We start from the raw sequence: 23,642 nt of genomic DNA on the forward strand, positions 1-23,642 counted from the left end.
AGGTTTTGGCTTAACATGTATTTTGTGAAGGATATAAAACCTGAAAACATGAAGCTCAAATGTCTATCATTATTTAGAGATTTTAGTGTTCAATGATTTGCCAGAAAACCACAAATTTTATGAAGAGTCACTCAAAATATGAGGCAACAATGTGGACATGCTGCAAATTTCTGGATAGTTCAATGTTATATAAGGGTATGATAGTGACTACATCAGGGTGTGTGTGTGTGTGTGTGTGTGTGTGTGTGTGTGTGTGTGTGCATGCGTGCATCTGGGTCTGTGTCTCTAGATGCCTGTGCAACAAAGTTAAATTGGTTTGTAAGAGGGATAGTTAGTGTAGTTGCTCCAAATGTATAGTAACCGAAATCCAAGGCCAGGAAGCAAAGCAGCAGAGAATGTTGAATATGTAACAAATTTCTTTATTGTAAAAAACACGAACAGACTTATAACACAAGCGCTTTCACTCAGATAATTCTGAGCTTTTTCAAGTGGTACCATTCTAATTCATACAACAACTTAAATATCTTAGCAACCATTTCATTAATTGAAAACATCTATTATTAATTAATCACTAAAAGGCACACTTACATCTTAAAATATTCTAAAAAATATATATGTATGTTAAAACTAAACATAAGCATAAAATATGCTCCATAAAGCTGGCATTAATCAATTGTTAAACTGTTCATAAATTAGATTTATCCTAAAAAAATGAATATAATTATTGTTTACAATAAAAAACTATAATTTATCAAAACATGTGCAGAGTAATACTTTAAAAATACTAGTGAGCTCCTAAGTGTATTAAACACATAACTACATTGCCTGAAAGACTTTTTTGGTGGAGCACTCCCATAAAATGTACATACAAATAGATCCAACAAATGGCAAATTAAATATTCTGAAACTTTATAAGTTCTATTGGATTAATAAAAATCCATCTAGAAAATATGTATAAATAAAAATTCAAAAATGTTTATATTGCTAAACGCACATGTTCATAATAAATGAATAAATAAATACCTAAAACCATTAATGTTAAAAATCAATAGTTGGAATAGCATGTTAAAAAATAATAAATAATGCATTTAGGTCATGGCTATAGTCTAGCTCTTCTTAATTTTAACACAGATTTGATACTAATTGTCCCATTGAGCCCAGGGGACCTTCCCGCATCTAACCTTAACTGCCATAGGAGTTCATGGTACTCAAGAGTGGATTCCCAATCACCACCCCTCGCGTCAAGCTCAACCTGCTCTAGAACTAAGAATTTTATATTAATACCTGGGCAGGTTAACGAATGCTTATAGAAGGCATTGGTCTCTTTTCTTTTAGTCATGTCATAGAAATGTTCGTAAATCCGTTTTCTGAGCTCCCTTTCTGTCTTTCCCACATAAAGACTTTTACATGTGGTGCAGAAGCCCAGATACACCACCACTTTAGTGCCACAGGTATAAAAACCTGTTGGGTGAACTCTAAAGTTTCTTGATGGAATGTACAAAAATTCATCATTCCATATGGCATGGCATTGACTACAGGCACCACATTTGTATGTGCCTGTTCTGGGCTGTTTCACCTTTCTTTTGTTTTTCCGTTTCTTTTCAAATATTTCTTTAAAATTCACACCCCTTTTCCTTACAAAGCTAGGTCTTGGGGGTAAGGAATCCCTAAATTCTTCATGAAGAGCAAGAACCGGCCAATAATTCATTAAAGTTTCTTCCATTTCTTTTGAGTCAGAGGAATATGTATAGATAAAGCTGTTCCTAACATTACCTGGTATATTAGAGCCAGTTCTTGTTACTGCTTCAAACCCCTTCCCTAAAATAGGAATGTACACAGTGTTTTTAAGAGAGTCAACCTCATCAGCTAAGTTCTTAAAAAGCTCCAGGGGGTAACCTCTCTCAACAAATAAAGCTTATAGAACTTTTACCTCTGATTTATAATCTGCATCAGTACTACAAATTCTACAGGCTCTGATAAGTTGACCTTTTATGATTCCTCTTTTTTGATACAGAGGGTGTGCACTATCAAAGTGTAGCAAGGAGTTAGAAGAGGTGGGTTTGCGGTACAATTTAGATTGAAAAGTATTACCAGCATAATCTTTATACAAAGTAATGTCCAAGTAATTCAATTCATGGAGATCTACAGAATGCGTGAATTGCAGAAACCTGGTGCTAGTGTTAATATATCTAAAAAATTCTTCTAACTCATCCTCCGAGCCTCCCCAGAGAATGCAAATGTCGTCCAGGTATCTTCTGTAGAAGAGAATATGTTGCTTCCAGGGGGGTATTAAAACAAATGTGTGTTCCCATTTGTGGAGTACCACATTTGCATAAAATGTGGCGCATGAAGCCCCCATGGCTACCCCTCTACGTTGCCTGAACAATTCCCCATTGAAAAAAATAAAATTATTTTCTAAAACAATTTCCATCAGCTCAACTAATAGATTGGTAAACTTATTACTAAGACTAGTTTCTTTGTTGAGGAACTCACTAAACCATTCCAAACCTTCCAAATGGGGTATACTTGAAAAGAGATCCTTAATGTCTATAGTTACCATTAATAGGTCTGATGAAAAACATGAAACAGGGATATCACGTAAAAAATGCCAAGAGTCCTTGCAAACATGACTAAGTAGGGGCGTGAATTCCTTCGTCAGATGGTCTATGAATTTACCTATAGGTTCAGTCACACCTCCTGCCCCTGCCACTATAGGCCTGAATCTTAGTGGGTGGAGTCCTTTGTGGGTTTTTGGAATTCCGAATATGACGGTATCCTCGGTTTCTCCACATACAGATAGTTAAAGAGCCTCTCATTTATAGCTTGTTGTAATAAAAGAGCTTTAAGGTAATAATTGATCCGTGCAAAAGCTATATTAACTTCTTTACGTGATACCGTATCATATTGCTCATCGTCTTGCAGCATAGTGTAAATATATGCTTCATATTCTTCAGTAAACATGAGTACAACCCCTCCACCCTTGTCTGGCTTCATTATCCTAACATTTTGTTCCTTGAGATAATTAATGAAGTTACTTTCTTGCATCGATAGATTACACACAGGCGAAGACTTTTTGGTATTAGCTATTTTCCTAAAGTCATTTTCAACGAATTGTTCGAAGAACAGAATAATAGGATGGAGTGGGGGGTTAATTAAACTAAAACGGACCAAACCTATTTCCATACATTGTTGCCCTTTAAATATCTGCGTCAAATTCAAACCTCTGGTGAAAAGTTTTAATTCTACCAGTGCCTGTGTCAAATTCATTTATTTGGAGGGAACAAAATGTAAACCACGAGTAAATACATTTAATGCACAATTTTCTAATTCCACATCTGTGTAGTTGTATATTGTAAAATTCTCATTCTTTAATAAGGTCTTCCTAACTACTTTAGCTAATATAGTGCAATTTCCTTCAATATCATTTACATTGTTATTGGCTGATTCAAAATAGGTGTTAATACCCCATTTTATGCCCCCTGCAAGATCAGAGTTGTTGGCAATGTCCAGTTCATTTATCGTCTGGGAGTCCATACTCTGGATGTTTGCCTTTGCCCCCATGCCCCGGTCTTCCCGGGGTTTCGCTGAAAATCCTGGTTATTACCCCTTCTAACCTTTTCAGCTAACCTTTCGCTTCTCCTGGGGGGTTCCTCCAATCCTTCTTGCATATCATCACCCATATCCATAGCATCAGTAGGTGTCCTAGTAGGGGCCCCTCTGTTAAAACGGTTAGGGGAAGGGGAAGCTACCCCTTCTCTATAGTCTACCAAATCTCTTTCCAACTTTCTTAACTTCCTATTTAAAATCTTATCACAAAAATGTATCTTCATTGCTAAACAATTGATCATATTCCAGCTTAAAAGCTGTAAAGTCTGCATCAGTGATTAATTTATTATTCAACACATCTAAATCATTTAACAGTGCTTGTGCTTTCAGTTCGTATTCAGCAATCATTAAATTCAGCATCTCCAGCCCTGCCTTGTCGAAAATGTCACATAATTTATTATAGTAACTAGTTCCCTGTTGAACATTATTGGGAAATTTGAAAAAGCGCAGTCCCTTCGGAATGCGCTTAACCCTAGTGCATTCCCTAAGGTAGTCTATTTCCAATTGGGTACTTTTTAAGGAATATAACTTGTATTTGAAGCTCTCCATTTCATGCTCAAAATTAGAAATATTGCCAGAGTTTACAGTACCTTTAGAGAATGCGAACTGCTGGCCAGCCCATTTGGAGAAATTGAAATCCTTGTTTCGATTTAGTGTTTTACTGTTGAAAAAAATATTGTTTTTGGAGCGTGCACCAGTGACATATCGTTCGTTGCCTTCCTGGCATTGGACGCTATCCATCCGTCTTACCCCAGTGCTGGATATATCGAAAGGAGGCATTGGTGTGTCATTGCAGCCTTCCAAATCCGCCATAACTGGAGTAATGTTCTGTGTAGCCCGAACTGCGTGCTGCTGGTTGCACGCAATACCTGTTGAACCAACGGTTGTTGGTTTCAGTAATGCAGTTAACTCTTGAAGTGCAACCAATACTTGATTAAATTCCACGCGGGTAACTGTAGCATCATTTTTAGTGTTTTGTAAGATCTCCGGAGTGTCCGCAGGGTTAAAGCCCTCTCCTTCAGTGGCCATGGCAAGTAACAGCAAAAATCTAAAACCAGAGTGTAATGACAAACCAAGTAACCAAAATCCAAGGCCAGGAAGCAAAGCAGCAGAGAATGTTGAATATGTAACAAATTTCTTTATTGTAAAAAACATGAACAGACTTGTAACACAAGCGCTTTCACTCAGATAATTCTGAGCTTTTTCAAGTGGTACCATTCTAATTCATACAACGACTTAAATATCGTAGCAACCATTTCGTTAATTGAAAACATCTATTATTAATTAATCACTAAAAGGCACACTTACATCTTAAAATATTCTAAAAAATATATATGTATGTTAAAACTAAACATAAGCATAAAATATGCTCCATAAAGCTGGCATTAATCAATTGTTAAACTGTTCATAAATTAGATTTATCCTAAAAAAATGAATATAATTATTGTTTACAATAAAAAACTATAATTTATCAAAACATGTGCAGAGTAATACTTTAAAAATACTAGTGAGCTCCTAAGTGTATTAAACACATAACTACATTGCCTGAAAGACTTTTTTGGTGGAGCACTCCCATAAAATGTACATACAAATAGATCCAACAAATGGCAAATTAAATATTCTGAAACTTTATAAGTTCTATTGGATTAATAAAAATCCATCTAGAAAATATGTATAAATAAAAATTCAAAAATGTTTATATTGCTAAACGCACATGTTCATAATAAATGAATAAATAAATACCTAAAACCATTAATGTTAAAAATCAATAGTTGGAATAGCATGTTAAAAAATAATAAATAATGCATTTAGGTCATGGCTATAGTCTAGCTCTTCTTAATTTTAACACAGATTTGATACTAATTGTCCCATTGAGCCCAGTGTTTGATTCAGAAGCATGCATATGAGTCACTAATAGGTTTTGCTCCCTGTGACTGTTGCATGTTTCTGGATCACTAGTTAGCTCTGTAGCACTACTAGAGCACAACAGAGAAGCACTAGTAACCCTACAGATCCAACTTAAATGAATACCTCCCCATGCTTTTCATACCCCAGCAAGAATTCTGACTGCATCTGGAATATGTTGGAGGTGTAGTGAGGATGAAGTTATCTTGTATGTCTATATTTTTATCATTTATACAAAACTGATTTTGTTTCAGTGGAAACATTCCTCCTAACTTGCAGAGTGAGGTACATTTCTCTATTAAATTTAAATTATATGGAATCCTGGGGGGTATTCAGAAGGAATCACAAAACATTGATGTAGTATTACATCTCAATTCCGAAGGAATCACAAAACTTTGATGTAGCATTACATCTCAATTCAGAAGGAATCACAAAGCTTTGATGTAGCATTACATCTCAAAGTCATTGTTACATGATGCGACCTGAATCTGCAGTATTTGAGCCAACTATTAATTCAGAAACACTCAAGACTCACAGGGAGCAAAATTTATTAGCGGGTCATTTGCGTGTCTCTGAATCGAACACTACACAATTTGAACAACTGCTTGAGGCTATGTGCATTCCTATGCACAGTGAAGTACACCATAGCAATTGCATAGGGACAGTGAGCAGGTCACAAATATAGATGATTAGCAGAGCATGGTGGATCTCAACAAATACTGAAGTACAAGTGATCTAAAAGTCCAAATATATATATATATATATATATATATATATATATATATATATATATATATATATATATATATTACCCGAACAGCCACATCACCGACTTTCAGTTTGCCGAGATGACAGGAACGAAAAACCAGAAGACTGACATCCGGAACACTGACTTTCCACTCGAGGTAAGTAATCGCTTGGCCACCCCCCCAAAAAAAAATAAACAAACAAATAAGCCCCCCACACCCCCTAACTAAATATACCAACTCAGAGTTCGCACTACTGTGGGGGTAAGGGACAAAGTTCAACAGGATGGCCAAGCGGTTACTTAACTCGAGTGGAAAGTCGGTGTTGCGGATGTCGGTCATCTGATTTTTCATTCCTGTTGTCTCGGCGAAGTGGAAGTCAGTGATGTGGCTGTTCAGGTAAGTAAAGTATACCCATATAAATATATATATATATATATATATATATATATATATATCTACACACACACACACACACACACACACACACACACATATATATATATATATATATATATATATATATATATATCTATACATATACACATAAAACTACTTATAGTCAATGTTGTATAAATGAACACAGTTGCTTTAAGTTTGAATGTTACTTTACTTAGCTGAATGCTTTTAATGCAAGAGCAAAAAGACATTTTGCTGTAGCAGCCAAAGCAGGTTCTTGATGATGCATCTGAACCTGTATAAAAGGAGGCTTTAGAAAAACCTCTGCAGAGTTTCCTTGCCATTTCTGAAGGGGAGAGTTGACATCCAGAATTTGCTTGCCATTTGTAATGGGAGAGTTGACATCTAGAGAGAAAAAAATAAAAAAGAGATGCCTACTGCAAAGAGGCTGTAACCCACAACTATGGAAATGTTTTAAATGTACCGCCTGTAAACTTGTGCGCTGTAAGAATTTTGTTTCAAAATAACCTGCACTTTTAAGTTATTTTGCATAATAAACAATGTTGTTTTCTCAAATTGTTTTTGTGGCCTTCATAACTCTCGACCTAACGACATTGAAAAGAGCTACAAAGGCCCATGAAAAGTAAATACTTCCTGCCAAAAATCTGAACATCTGATTATATCAAATTTGCATTACAGTTAGCATATACCTCTTAATACTTCCTATATGAATGTGAGATACTACTCAGAAATGAGTTAAATGTAAGCACATTATCAGAGAGACAGTATAAAATCTGTAGACTTTAATAAACTGTATTGCAAAATGTTACCATATAAGATTATTTATTTTTTCTTCTGAAAAGGGAGATATGTCTGTCTTCTTTAATTAATTTATGGTGTTATTAGTATGGTAGTCATGTATTCTCTTTTCTGCATACTAGACATCTTCAAAAATTATGTGTGATGAGGGGGGATTTCAGAAAATTGAGCTATGAGGTAAATCAATCCTGAAAACTGGGACATACCTCTAAAAATGGGTATGTCATATGCAGGGGTAAATTAGGGATGAAATTAGGCATGTTTCTCCAAAATAGGAACAGTCAAGAGGTCTGTCTGTCTTTATTGTTACATACTTGTGGACTACAACAGGTATTTCTGGCACTCTTTTTTATGTCACTGTCCACATAGACATTCACTTGAGTATAAATTTCCTCAGCATAAAGAGAGGTAGTCCTGTTGTATGTGATAGGAGTTTTTTTTTTATTGAATTTGTAAATAGTAAAACAACAACCATAGACCGGTTAGTACAGATCATTGCTGTTGCAAATGAAGAGATAGTAGCAGTGGCCAAGTTGATGATTACTAAGGATAGTCCACCACTAGACAACTAACTAGGGATGTGGACCTACAGGCATATCTTGTCATCATTAAACAGGACACTCAACAGGATGGATGGAAATAAGCTGACTGGACCAGGATTCTTTCAGCCCACTGCATCACAGAATGCGTGAAAACCTTCATGAATATCAAAGGGACTGAGTATTCTCACTATAAAAAAAGTTAAAACGGCATTAATTTCCAGAGCTGATGCAATCTCAGAGACAAGAATTCAAAAGTAATTTTGTCATAACAAAATAGGATAATTGCAATTATGAAATTTAAGGCATATAATTAATTTATGGTTAGATCCTGAGAGACAGCAAACTAAAAAAAATAAAACAATAGAAATGTTAGCCACTGGCAAATTTTTGAAATCTTTACCTCACTCATTTGCTGTCTTTCTCTGTCTCTGCTGCTCTTACAAGTCTCAGACACCTCCCAGAGTGACCCTGGGGACAGCCACCACTTTCCACAGGGTTTTCGAGGCAGTGGTAGGAAACAGAAGTATGCTGCCAGTTCTTTCTTCACACACACACAGACACTCACTAATGCAGACAATTTACAATCCCCAGTACACCTACCACATTTCTTTAAAATGTGGCAGGAAACCGGAACTACTGCTATACAAATGTGGGTGTGGCAAATTTACTTTAAGAAGTCTGATAGCATTGTTATACAAGTAGGAAAAACTTCTACTTCAGAAAACTGTGTTAAGAACTGAGTGGTCTAGACCAGTAGTAAAACATGTGCCAACTGCTGGGAAGAAATAAAAATGATCAGCTGTAAACATACTTTGTTTTAAATGTGGATAAACAGTTCACATAGCTTGAGTTTGTACTAGGGATAACACCTGGGAAAACCCTAGATAACTACATTTCCTTTTTTGTTAATCAACCATTTTTTTAATTAATTGAAACAATCCATACATGCATATCATGGTAGTCCTCAAGCCTGGTGCCTGCATTAACTTCACTGGCAGGTGGTTTGTTTGCTACTTGCTAATAGTCACTTCCATCTTCACAACTTGCGCAGCAAGCACAGCCCAGTACCAATGATCACAGTCTGCATCACAGCCTAAACTGCATTTGTACATTCTTACATTATTCTAGTGCAATGCAGATTTTGAACTCACTTTTACAGTTCTTCCCTGCATTGGAAGCCTCTGTTCATTCCAGTCATATTCTTTCAGATCTTGTTCCTCTGCTTCCATTGTTTCCGTTTACTTTTATAATTCTTATTCTTAAGACCTCTATCAGACTCCTTATGCCCTCCGCAATACTTAGAACCATTTGAATTGCAGGTGGTTTTGATTTTTCCCAATTTCTTGGTATTGCTGTTTTCCCTCCACCATAAATGCACATATCAGGTGCTCAGATTCTTCAATTCCTGGGCTATTGAACTCTAATGCACAAAGTTAAGTATTCATTCAAAAAAACTAAGGGTAATGCTGCTCAATGCCAGAAGTCTAAATCTCAAAATGCACGCACTCGAGGCCCTTCTCAGTATGGAGAACATCGATGTCTGTGCTGTGACAGAAACCTGGTTCAAGGCTCCTGAGAGCACCCCAGCGCTATCAGGTTTTACCTCATATCATGCGTTCCGGCCCCAAAATCCGGACAATACCAAGAAAGGAGGGGGGTATCCATATTCATCAAGGACACCCACACCTCAAGACTGGTGGCAATGCACGATGCATCGGAGACCATCCAGGTGCAATTAACCATAGGCAAGACTGCTCTGCAAATTGTAGCATGTTACAGGCCACCCTCACAAACTCAGGAACCTCACATGGCATTCCTGAAAACACTAGAGGGATAAATGTATCACCAAACACCATCATACTAGGTGACTTCAATTACCCTAATATAGACTGGGAACACTACTCAAGCCCAAACACCCTAGCCCAAAAGTTCCTGGAATTCATAAACTCAAATGCCATGGAACAACTTGTCACCATCCCCACAAGAGGAGATAACATACTTGATCTCATCATCACGAACATGGAACCACAATGTTCAACACCCCAAGTATACCCCTCACTGGTCACATCAGCTCACAAACTAATCTCGCTGGAGCTCCTCATCCCACCCCACCTGAAATAAAAAGACCACAGTAAAGAACTTCTCAAAAGCCGACTTCACACTTCTAAAGACTAGTGTGGTCTCCTTTAAGGGCCCCGAGCCGGCGGAAAACAGTACTCAAGCCGCTGAATCACTTACAAATGCCTTCTACCAGCACCTGCAGGACTGCATGGATAAGGCAATCCCAAGCAAAACAAAGACTCTTTGTACCAAAGGCAAGCGTCCAGTCTGGTGGACCCCAGCCATAAACAAACTCTACAACAAAAGGAGGAAGCTACTACAAGATAGAGCAAAATCCTTAAAAGGTAAGACACCCTTGATCACTATAAGTAAAAAACTAAGAGCTCTCATAAAATCATCCAAAGCAAATTTCGAGAGAAAAATAGCTAAAGACTCAAAAGACAATCATAAGGCCTTCTTTAGCTATGTTAGAAACCTGGGAGGAAATTCCCAGATATGCTCAGAGCTAGTTCAAAATGATGTGAAGATTACTGATCCTACAGACATTGCCAACATACTGGCTGACAGGTTCAGTGCAAACTTCTCCCAAAAGGAGAGTTATCTATACCAAACGATTGCAGCCCCCAAACATCTCCAGCGCCCAAGTGAGAACTGCTCTCTCCAAAGCAAAAAACACAGCATCCATGGGACCTGATGGTGTCCCCGGCTGTGTGCTCCACGAACTCAATGAGGAATTAAACCCACAGCTAGGACAGCTGTTTAATCAAAGTCTTACCTCTGGATACGTACCCAGGGAGTGGTGCACTGCAACTGTGGTCCCACTTCACAAAGGCGGTGCCTCCACCGACCCTGGAAATTACCGGCCCATTAGCTTGACAAGCCTTATCTGCAAAGCCATGGAGAGGATCATAATGGACCTCATAAATAAAGACATAGGGAATTTGCAGACTTTGGATCCAACCCAGTTTGGCTTTGTCAAAGGCAGATCATGCCTTTTAAACTTGGTTGACTATTTTGAAACAGTCACCAAAGCCATTGATGAGGGAAAGGCAGTCCATACAGCCTACCTCGATCTGGCTAAGGCCTTCGATACAATACCCCACTCGGGTATCATTGAAAAACTCATCAGCTTAAATGTCAACCCATACATCACAAGATGGGTTGCAAACTGGCTGAGTGACAGAACCCACAGGGTCAGAGTTGCTGGCGCCATGTCAGACTCAAAGCCTGTCACAAGTGGTGTCCCACAGGGCTCAGTCCTGGGCCCACTCTTGTTTGGCATCTACTTTTCTGAAGTACAAGCAAACACAGGAGGGTTATGGCTGACAAAGTTTGCAGATGACTGCAAACTGGGCCATAGTAGAAAACACATCTGACACAGATATCCTTCAGAAGGGTCTCACAGAAATGGATAACTGGTGCCAGAGCCACGGCCTAAAGTTAAATGCCAAAAAATGCATAGTCATAACCTTCGGGAAAAACAAGGTTACCCCTAGCTACCAAATAGGTGGCAATCCACTGAGCACAGAAGAAGTTATCAGGGACCTGGGGACCCAGGTTGATAGTAGTCTGTCATTCGACACCCATGTAGCTAAAGTAGTTAGGAAGACCTTCTACATTGCCCACCTTATCATGAAGGGATTCTCATCTAGATCAAGGGAGGTCATAGTCTCCCTTTACTCATCACTCATTAGACCAATGATTGAGTACAATGCCCCATTCGGAATGTATCTGACCCGACACTTGCAGCAGCTGGAGAGGCCACAAAAGTTCCTCACCAAAAGGATAAAGGGTCTCAAAAATCTGTCCTATGCTGCCCGACTGAAAGAACTCCAGCTCTATTCAGTTACCGCTTGCTCAGAGGTGACCTTTGCCTAACATACAAGGCCATGTCAAACCCAGATTTGATGAATATGCTTCACCTCAAAAAATCTAGATCCATCAGAGCCACAAGGGCAGGAGACTTAAACCTCGACACGGCTATTAATAGGACGTGCTGGAGGGATAGATTCATCACCCAAAGACTCCCTATGCTGTGGAACAAAATCCCGGTACATGTGAGGCAGAGCACCTCGCTGGCCTTGTTCAAAAGAAATCTTGATCAATGGATGGGAGATCGCAGATATACCCCAGGGATTACCTCAGTGTCACTGCTAGACAGAGGCACAGCAAAATAATGGGTATAGTTCCCCATACTAAAGGGGTGGCGTAAGCCACAAAACGATGGGCTAGGCTTGTAAATGCCCTCGGGCAGATAGCCTAGTATGAACCTATGAACCTATGAACCTATTTGTATTTCCTCTTTCCAGAATGAGTGAATCATCACCTCAAGATTTTCCTTAAATTCCCCTAGTTTGTGTCAGTCCTAGAATATATGTGACAAACTATCCTTTCTTTTCTCTCACACCTCCAACACGTATCCAGTGTTCCTGGAAAGATTTTTGCTAGCATATCTGGAGTGTAGAAGTATCAATGGAGGCATTTACATTCAAATTTTCAGAATGTCCTTGCCCTTGTAGCTTATTTGTTGCTATTCCTCCTTCCTTTTTCTGGCTCTCCTTCCTACCACCCCTATGAATTCCCAGTTCATCACATTTCCCTAAGAGCAAAGACAAAATTTGCTGTAGTAACCAGACTGTCTAGATAGTGAGACAATTAATACTATGTTATAATTCATAGATTTATTTTATCTTAGTTCTCAGTTTCATAAATTTAATTTCAAATTCACAAACAATACGTTTTGTATTTATAAAACTAGACAGGGAAGGTGTACACTGTTGTTTCCACATTTCTTGTGATTACTTTTCTTGCAATGGCTAGTGAATGCTGATCTTTTTTATACATGGGGAACTGGGGTGTTAAACAGTGCTAAATATTATATCATTCATCTGACCATGAAGCCTGAGCAAAGATTTAAAATTCATTCCAGAAATTCAGTTAAGATGTGACAGTCATATGGCATATACTGGCAATCAACTTTGAATATTATATTTCACCTCTAGCATCCCAACATTTTTTTAAACATTTTCCCTAGTTTATGTACAGTCAGATATAGAGTTTCTGTAAATTTCCATGTATATGTCTATCAAAATTAAGAGAATGTGGCATGTTTCCAATGCTAATATTAATGGCATGTCCATTGTATTGAAATCTGGATACATGTTTGTTTTAGAAACTACAAATAATATTTTGGTATATTTTTGATATGTGCCAGTGGTATGTTATATATGTTGGGAACATTATATTAAGGATACCTTTATTTATTAATATTAATTTAATATAAATTAACAATTTTTGCTATATCTTGGTTTCTTTTTATGTTGAATTATGAAGTTTATTAACCATGAACTGTCTATTGCTTTGGATAGTTAAGCAGTTATCTGGATCTAAGCCATATATTTGTGTAATTCCTTCTGTTGAATGGACTGATCTTTCCTTTTAAATAATTAAACCAATACATTGGACTATTTCAAATCTGCTTTATCATTTTCAGCACTTCAGAATCTTCTACAGAATCTGGTGTATATTGGGTGAAATGTGAATAGCTATTATTTTAATAATTGGGTGTCTATAAATGCAGTATTTAAACATGTCATTACTCTGCTTATGTAACTTGAATTTGAATGGTTGGAAATATAATGACTTAAATGTGAATCATCTCCCAAAATATTTATGTACATTAACTGATTTTATATTTTAAATGTTTTCTGTGCATATTATTTTAAGTATTTATTTCCACTGTGTAATACAAGTCTCATCTAACTAATAAATAATAACTTTCAAAATGTTTGCCAAGACATACAATTCTTAATCTGAGAACCCAATACCTCCATTGTCCCATGACATGATAATTAATATCCAGAGGATATGTACTTTAATACCAAATACATCCTATAAGTATCTTACTGAATTTTGTTCGATTCTTATCAGATTTTAAATATGTCACTTGAGCTATTTAATATTTTGGTGTTAGTATCATTTTAAAAGGACTCAAGCAATCATTACTTGTAAAAAATTATTCCATTTAGAGGTGGTCTGTTCAATGTATTTAAAGGTATATTATAATTAATATGTATAATACTCATTTATCCTTTCTGATAAAGTAATACCAGGTACGTGAAAATTTTACAATCCATATTTATGTTTTTATTTCTCAGTTATAAGTTGATTTAACTTTTGATTTAATATTGCATTCCTTATATTGCATTTAAGATTAGATTGTTTTATCATGTTTTTATAACCTCATTTAGTGACATTATTGCCTTATTAGCATCAATTAATATTAACAGTATAATGCAAATAATGCATTTTGAACTGGTAATTTTAATTTATTTTCAAACTTTTGATTCTTCCATCTCTTCTAGTATAATTTACTGATCTAAAAGCTTTTTTCATATTTCAAAAACTAATATTTGATAGACTGAGTTTAATGAATTTTGTGTTTCCAGAATTATTCTTTAATGTTGTCTTGTTCTTGCCTTTAACTATAAATGTTTTATCATCTGTTTTATATTAAAGGAATTTAAAACGTCCAGATGTAAACTCATGCTGTATGTCTTATTAATACTATCACAATATTTAAGTGCTTGTTGCTATTTTATTACTTCCTGCTATCTGAATACTTTGAATATGGTTCACCCTATGCTAAACCTTTGCTCTACAAACTAATCTTTATAAAAATGTAGGAGTTGTAAGACAAAAATGTATTTTAACCTTTTCTAATACAAATATGGATTTCTGATTTAATACGTGTTGACATTTTTTGTCTGCATCAAGACGGAGTCCACTTTTTGTACTTTTAATTTGGCAGCATCTAAATCATTCTATTATTTTATTTATCCATCAAGATGACATTACCCTATATAGAAATGTTTTGAGTGAATTTTGCTGCACAAAATGGAGTACATATGTACTTATTGGGTTATACTACAAGGGATGCAGGTTTGAAATATTGGAAATATGTCCATTCATATAGAAAGTGAGAGTTATATTTTATTTGTGTGATGTATACCTGTTGTATCTCATATAATTCTTCCTTCAATTCATGTTTGATGTATATACATCTTTCAGTAATAAGATTGCATAAATGTGCATATGCAGTAGCGCAAAAGTCAGTACTAAATTTTGCTTGTTAGCATCCATGTTTAAATGCTGTTAGCTGGTCTACCTACCCTTTCTTAATCAAAGACCATTTTTTCAATACATTTTGTAAATATAGTGTGACTATGGATACATCATAACTTATTTGACAGAGGGGATCATTCCTTCCTATACAGTCCCAGATTACACAAGTTCCCTATCTTATTAGTCTATGGTTTGATTTTGCTTTGCTGCAGTATGTTGTTTGTGAGAGGGATATTAAGTGATGAGTTCTGCTTTACTCACAAATTTCTCAGAAAAGAATACATAGTGGATCATCCAAGTATGATGTTATAAAAAACATAACAAGAAAAGCCAACTGCTTTTCATAAAAATGCACTTTATATTATTAAAGCAAATAAAGACTTTTCAAAGTTATTAATCCAGGCATAAAAGTATAGAGTGAATGGTTCTGAAACCAATCATGTATAGCACCATGGGGTTGCTGCTGTACTTCTGTACCAAAGGTTTTCCTCCTTCATAATTTACCTTTACCCTTTATCCCCGAGACTGCAGGTATATCAAACGGAGAAAATAGAGAATGTTAAAACCAATAAAAACAAAAAGCAGCACAAAAGCAGAACCAAGTACCAATAAAAAGACAACAAAACCAAAATCACGACAAACTGTAAAAATGACAAAGGCAAGGGTATACTCCAAACATTTTATACAAAATAAAGGTAAGCACTTTCGAACACTGCCAATGAGTGAACTTCTTCAGACAAACAAAAGTTACAAATGCTACAATATAAATAGGGGTGAACTGGTTTGCTTATGTTTGTAAAGTTGCTACAGAAATGTTTTAAATGTTGAATGTACCTTTAAATGTTTACTGAGCTGATGATGTCACTGAGAGGGTTTTTTATATATTGTAGCATTTGTAACTTTTGTTTGTCTGAAGAAGTTCATTCATTGTCAGTGTTCGAAAGCACTTACCTTTATTTTGTATAAAGTGTTTGGAGTATACCCTTGCCTTTGTCGTTTTTCCAGTTTGTTGTGGTTTTGGTTTTGTTGAGTTTTGAATATGGCAAGTGGCTTCTCCTCTAACTCTTTACCTTTATTCTCCCAAGAGAATTCTACTTCCCCTACTGAGGTGAATACCGTAGGGAGTTTGGCTCTGGTATTACAACATTTGACTTCCAGAGTGGATGCCTTATCAGCAAAAATTGATTGTATCAACTCCCTCCCATGTGGACAGGTGAAAGCAGAACCTAATACTAGTGGTGTATCAGCCATTTCTTCTAGTTCTCTCTGAAATACATCAGGTTCTGGCCGTGATACTAGTGGCCTTATTATTGGGGAACCTGTCATCCTAAGAAGCAACAGTGAGGTTGGTAATTCTATGAAATCAAGAGACAATAACATTTTCACCCCTTCTCTCATCAATTGTTTGAATGAGTCTATTTCATTTATTGTCGAGTCCAGTAGTGGTTCTGCTGGTTCTCAGAATAACATTGACAACAATTCGTTAGTAGACAATCTCAGAATGTTTGACAACAAGCTATTTAAATTTAAGAAACTACAGCTCAAGGTCTCCTATTTAAATCAATGTATTAGGCTGTGCTTAATACCTAAGGGACTTCGCCAATGGAAATATCCATCTGGTCTAATTCATAACTCTCCTTTACATAAGGAGTTACTTAAGTTGTCTGACCAACAGAGCTGTGACTATTTGAAAATTCTAATTAAATACTACAATGATGAAATGTAGTGAATTAAAGCTGAGCTACTACCTTTAGAGGAACTCATTAAAAATCATGCTGATTTCTTGCGCTACATATATGATTTTAGTCGTATTTTTGTTAGTATTGAGAATACTTTAGTAAAACTCAAAGATAACAAGTGTAAGAAAATGGAGAGGGATAGGCATGACTATGCTAATGGATCTGCTTAACCCCTCACATCCGCCACTAATATTAGATCGTCTGCTAGTCCAACTGTTCTGGTTGGCAAAAAAGAAAGTAGTTCATTCCAATCAGATGAACTTACTTTACAAGACATACCCGCTGGCAATAATCAGGATAGTGTGGCTGACAATCCTGTTAGGCACAGTGAACGGCTACATAGAAATGGCGAGAACATGAATGAACAAGATTTTCAGGCTGTTCAGCAAGTGCATCAACAGAATTCGCAGAAAGGTCACCAGTCAAACTACCAGAACACCCAGTGGAAGAAGAACAATCGATGCCGACGTTAACATATAATAATAATGGTAACTATGAGGCTTTGGAGTTACAGACTCAGTCGAAATTGCGAATTATTACTAATTCTACTCAGGATTTTAAAACCTTTAATTATACTACTTTTAATCCACCGAGTGAATTGATTGAGTTACTTTCTAGGGGTTTGTTATTTGTACCCTCAAAGAGAGCAGATTTGGCTGAATCAATACTAGATTTAAAATTGTTTGTACGTAAGTTGAACCTCAGAATATTGTTTGGTAATTTCAACAGTTTTAATAATGACCTTAGAGTATTGAGTACTGTTAATCCACCTTTACACAATGTTTTGTCTACATTTGAAAAATTTTGTGAAGTTAATTTTAGGACTGCATTGAATAGCCAACTAACTGTGTATGTCAAGCCAAATGTGTCACCTGTTGAGCATGATTGTTTGAATCTGTTGAGATCACAAAGCGTACAAGTTCTAAAGCCTAATAAGGGTGGGGGCTTGATTTTCATTGATGAATCCGAGTATAATAATAGATTGTTACAGATTCTGAATACAGAGACATATGAAAAAGTTTCTATTAATGAATTTAATGGAGCAATAAGAAAAGTACAGTATCTCATTAATGAATTGTTCACTGAAGGCAGAATTGAAATTGATATGTGCAATTATTTGAGCATGGTTTCTCTGGTGACCCCTGTTATGTTTGGATTACCCAAAATCCATAAGGATTTGGAAAATCAACCTTTTCGCCCCATTGTGGATGGCAGAAAATCTATGACATATGGGTGTGTGAAGATGGTTAATTTCAAATTAAGGAAATTTTTGGGTACTGAAAAACAAATTTGTCGGGATTCATGGGATTTCTTGAGTTCCTTGAGCAAGGTTAACTTTAATGAATCCTATCATTTTTTTAACAATTGATGTTAAAGACTTGTACTCCGTGATTCCACAAACATTGGGTGTTGAATGGGTAAGAGAATTTTTGCTTTACAAAGGTGCAGCCAGTGAAGAAATCAACCTTATTGAATATTTGCTAGACACAGTATTATTCAATAATTACCTTATTTTTAATGGGTTCACCTTGTGGGAGGAGCTTTTCCAACTGTGTTATGGCATGGTGGGAGAAGGTTATTCTCTTTGAGCTGCCCCTATATAAAGAAAAAGCTGTCTGGTATACCCGGTTCCTAGATGATATTTTCATCATTTTGAATGGAAACTATGAGACAGCTTTAACCTTAGTAAATTTTATGTCAACTTCTACATCTTTTTTAAGGTTTACTTTCGAATTTGACACACAGGCAATTTCTTACCTTGACGTTATGTCAAGAAAGGATAGAATTTAAAATAGATATATAGCAAAGATCTATCATAAACCCACATATTCAAATGCATTTTTACATTTTGGTAGCTCTCACCCCCTCCATGTGAAAAGAGGGGTGGTGAAGGGACAAATGGTAAGAGCTGCTAGGATGACTACCTTAGATACAGATTTTATTGCTGAAATTGAGCTATTAAGAGATATGTTCATTAAAAGAGGATACTCCACCTTATTAGTTGATGACATTATTAGGGAAGTTACTAACAAAAGAAATAATGTTTGGTTTAAGCCCATTCTTGATAGACATGTTACATTGCATAATGATTGTGTAGGACTGCTGGATGAGCAGCAAATTGATACTATGAATTCTGAAACTAGTAGCATAGATATTGAACCTTTTCCTTTAAAATTTATCACCACATTTTCTTTGGATGCTTATTATTTGAAGAAGATTATGGAGAAGTTCTGGTTTGTCTTGATGGAGGATCCTACAATTCACCTTAAGATACCTGATAAGATGGCAATAGTGTTTAAAAGAGGTAGGAACCTAAAGAATATCTTAGACAATAAATTATGTTGTCCACCCTTGAATGCAGGTATGTGGAAATGTGGAAGATGTAGTTTTTGTAAATTCATTACAGTTACCAAGTTGTTTTTCCTTAATAATAGTAATTTTAAGATTAAGGAAAAGTTTAATTGTGAGTCTACTGGGGTGGTCTATGTTACTAAATGTCAAGTATGCTCAGGATTTTATACAGGCAAAACAGAGAGACACTTTAAGCAAAGAGTGTATGAACATCAATATGCTATTACAAAATCCAATTCCAGCAATGCCTTAGCCAAGCATGTGTTGGATAATCCTGGGCATCACTTCCAATACTTCATCACTGATCAAGTTAAGAGAACATCTCGTGGTGGACCATGGCAGTTATTACTTGAAGGAAAGGAACTTTTTTGGCAACTTAGACTTAATGCCTTTGTTTATCCAGGACTCAATGATTCCTGTTGTGTTAAATGTGTTCTGAGAATGAAATCTCTTTAGAGGTGATTCTGAATTATATGTAATCATATTCAATAATTTAGTGTATTACATATAAATATATACTTTTATTAATTATTATATATATATATATATATATATATATATACATATATATATATATATATATATATATATATATATATATATATATTGGTTTTATATATATGCATATATATTAATTTAGAATAGATTTTAAATAGGGGAGAATTGGTTTACTTATGTTTGTAAAGTTGCTACAGAAATGTTTTAAATGTTGAATGTACCTTTAAATGTTTAATGAGTTGATGATGTCACTGAGAGAGATTTTTATATATTGTAGCATTTGTAACTTTTGTTTGTCTGAAGAAGTTCACTCATTGGCAGTGTTCGAAAGCACTTACCTTTATTTTGTATAAAGTGTTTGGAGTATACCCTTGCCTTTGTCGTTTTACCAATAAAAAGACAACAGCTTACAACTGAGTTCTGATGAAGTTCAAGGTGTTTGAATGAAAGCGCTAAACTGTTGTGATTTACTTTCTGTGATTTATTAAAGAATTTGTGATTACACCTATGAACTACTTATTTCTGCTAACTGGTGTTCCGAAAACAATGTTTTGTGTTAAAATAGAGGCTGTGTTTTAATTTCATACCTATTCACTTAAACATTGTAGGGTTTCTTTTTATACAACTAGTGCTTTTCCCCCCACTGGTTATTAGGCAATGAAGTTAATTTCTATGAATAGTCTTTTAGCTTTTAAATCTCATTGATAAACATTCTTAGATTATTTCTATAGCGCTTTTAGTTCCCTGTCATCATCAAAACATAACTGCAGGATCTCTGATCACATGGATGTGGAAGTGATACATAACGACTCATTTGTCATTGTCCTGCTTTTGCTACATTTTTCAATATGAATAATTAAATTATGATAATGATGCTGACAATGAAAATGATTATGTAAAACTGATATTAAAAACAACTGTTGTATTTGTTCTATTGTGCAATAACAATTACAAATGGGGATCTGAAACTTTGTTTCACTTAAAAATAAATAGATGATGTTATACAGTTTTCATTTTTATTATTTTTCATTTTACATAGTGTCATATTTCTAATTTACTATGTCATAAAAATATGTACACTTCTTAACGGTCAATAAAAAGTGTATTCGGGTATTCTGGGTAATTATTCAGAAAAACAAGTATAATACAAAATTCCTTCTATAAAATACTACAGATCAAACACAGCTAACGTAGTATAACCAGAAGGTGCTCTGAGCTGAGATTTCTGCTTTATACAACAACTTTGTAAGTATAGCTGCACAATGATTTTATTGTGAATCTCTGCAGAACGCATGATGATTATCAGGTTGCAATGTAATCAAATTTAGAACCTCTGACTCTAAGAGATGCATAATGGCTTTAATTCTATCAACACTTGTCACATTCTACTAGATTTAGGACTTTCAGAATAAAGCTTTCAGTAATTTGCAGAAAAAAATTACAGCAAATGCCATGTGTATTAAAAACCTTGTCTCAAAAACAGCCCAGTAAATCCAGGTAAGTGTCTGCAGAGTTTAATTTTGATGCTGGCTTGCAGCCTTTGCTGCTCATACATCACCGGCACAGGAGAGTAAACATGACAAAATAAAGGTCAAGGAAACTGGATTATTCCTTTGCCTTAGAAAAATGTAACACATCTAACAAGACATGTTTAACTCATCTTACTGAGGCAGTCCTATAACAACTGCTTGAAGCTAATAAATCAATGCAGACTTTTATGCAATGAATATATTGTCATTAACTTAGCATTTGTTCTTAAGAATGATCAAAAATTATTTAAAATATTAACATCTAAGGACTAACAGGACTAAGAACCCATACTGTTTAGGGCATATATCACAATAAGTAACCTATTAAAGGAACAAGGGATTGTACACTTGTAATGTGCTTAAGTGTTTATTATTCGGATAATGTGTTTCTATGAAGCATTTGCATATTTCATATATTGAGTTACTAGCAAATAAAACAATATAAATTTCAGGAGCATAAAACATGTCAAAATTAATTTATAGCAGTACACCAGATAACACCACTGAGGGTTAACAGATACCAGCCCATACTCATTCATCTAAAGGGTTCAAACCATACTCTTTTTTAAAATGCTTTAACTGGGACCAGTACGTTTATGTTACTGAATAACTCTTATATCATTCTAAGTAAATATGCTTAAAGCTGTTCTTTTCTTGCCAACTCATGCTTTTTGCTTCCATGTATAAGTGTTTACCAGACACTAGTTTGTCTTACTGTCTTGCATAGAATCATAAAATCATAGGAGGTTACTTGGCTAATGGCCCTGGGGCCCTTACAAGCCTAGCCAAGAGTTTATCACCCCCCAAAAAACAATCAGTCAGCACCTGTCACCCTTATATATGAGTGACAAAGGTGGAACCCCTGGGACAAATTTGTGGTTTCCCATCCACTCATCAAGGTTGCGCCTGAAGAGGGTCAGCAAGGTACTCTGTTTGACATGTATGGGAAGTCTATTCCAAAGACAGGGCAGCCTCTGGGAGACAAACCTGTCTCTCCAGAAGGTTTTGTTGATGTTACTTATTAGATTTAGACTGATCGAGTGGGTAATGCTCAAGGAGTTAAACTTACAGATATTGAGCATCTCTAGTAGGGCAGGTTCCTATATTGCCTTGTAGACAGGACAAAGATCACCTCTGAGCAATCTGTACAATACTGAGTAGACTGATAGTGATTTGAGCCTGTCTGCATAGGACAGGTGTTGGAGACCATTGATTCTCTTTGTGAGGTATTTCTATGACCTTTCCAGTTGGTGCAGGTGTTTGGAGAGGTACATACCAAATGGGGCATTATACTCAATTATAGGCCTAATGAGGGAGGAGTACAGAGAGGTAATAACCTCCTTTTTTCTGGATGCAATCCCTTAAGTTATGAGATGAACCAAGTAAAAGGCTTTTCTGACCACTGCCGCAACATGATGGTCAAATGTGAGATTGTTGTCAACCTGAGTACCCAGCTATCTCACCACAGGTTGTGTGCTTAGGGGGTTGCCATTGATGTCGTAATTAGTAGGGGCCAGTAGGGGCCGTGTTTTTGCCAAATGGCATAATACATTTTTTGGCATTTAACTTAAGGCCATGACTTTGATGCCAGTTATTTGCAGCTGTGAGATCCTCTTGCAGTATGTAAACATCATTTGGAGAGTTAGTGACAGCACCCAACTTACAGTCATCCGCAAACTTGGTCAGCCACGGGGCCCTTTGCCTGGACCTCTGAGAAGTAGATACCAAACAGTAGGGGCCCCAGCACAGAACCCTGGGGAACACTACTAGTGACAGGTCTGTTTTCAGAGGTGGTGGCACCTATTTTGACCTTGTGGATCCTATCGGTGAGTCAGTTGGCCACCCACCTGATGAGATAGGGATTTACACCAAGTTATGTTAGTTTCTCAATGATGCCCGATTGGGGGATTGTGTCAAAGGCCTTGGCCAAGTCAAGGTAAGCTGTATGTACAGACTTTCCCTCATCCAGGGCCTTGGTGACAGTCTCAAAGAAGTCAACCAGGTTCAATAGGCAAGACCTGCCCCTGACAAATACGAACTGGGTGGCATCAAGTGCTTGGAGGTTGCCTATGTCCTTGTTTATGAGATCCATAATAATATGCTCAATGGCTTTACAGATCAGACTTGTCAAGCTAATGGGGCAATAGTTTCTCGGGTCAGTAGTGGCACCACCTTTTTGCAAGGCGATGACAATGGCAGTTCTCCACTCTGCTGGAATGAAGCCTGTAATTAGACTGTGGTTGAATAGGGTGCTCAATGGTGAAGCTAGTTCTTGTTGGAGATGGTGCAGAATACAGTCTGGGATACTATCACCTCCCGTGG

This window comes from Protopterus annectens, chromosome 2.part0, assembly GCF_019279795.1.
Source record: "Protopterus annectens isolate FY-2018-M chromosome 2.part0, PAN1.0, whole genome shotgun sequence".
NCBI lineage: Eukaryota > Metazoa > Chordata > Ceratodontiformes > Protopteridae > Protopterus > Protopterus annectens.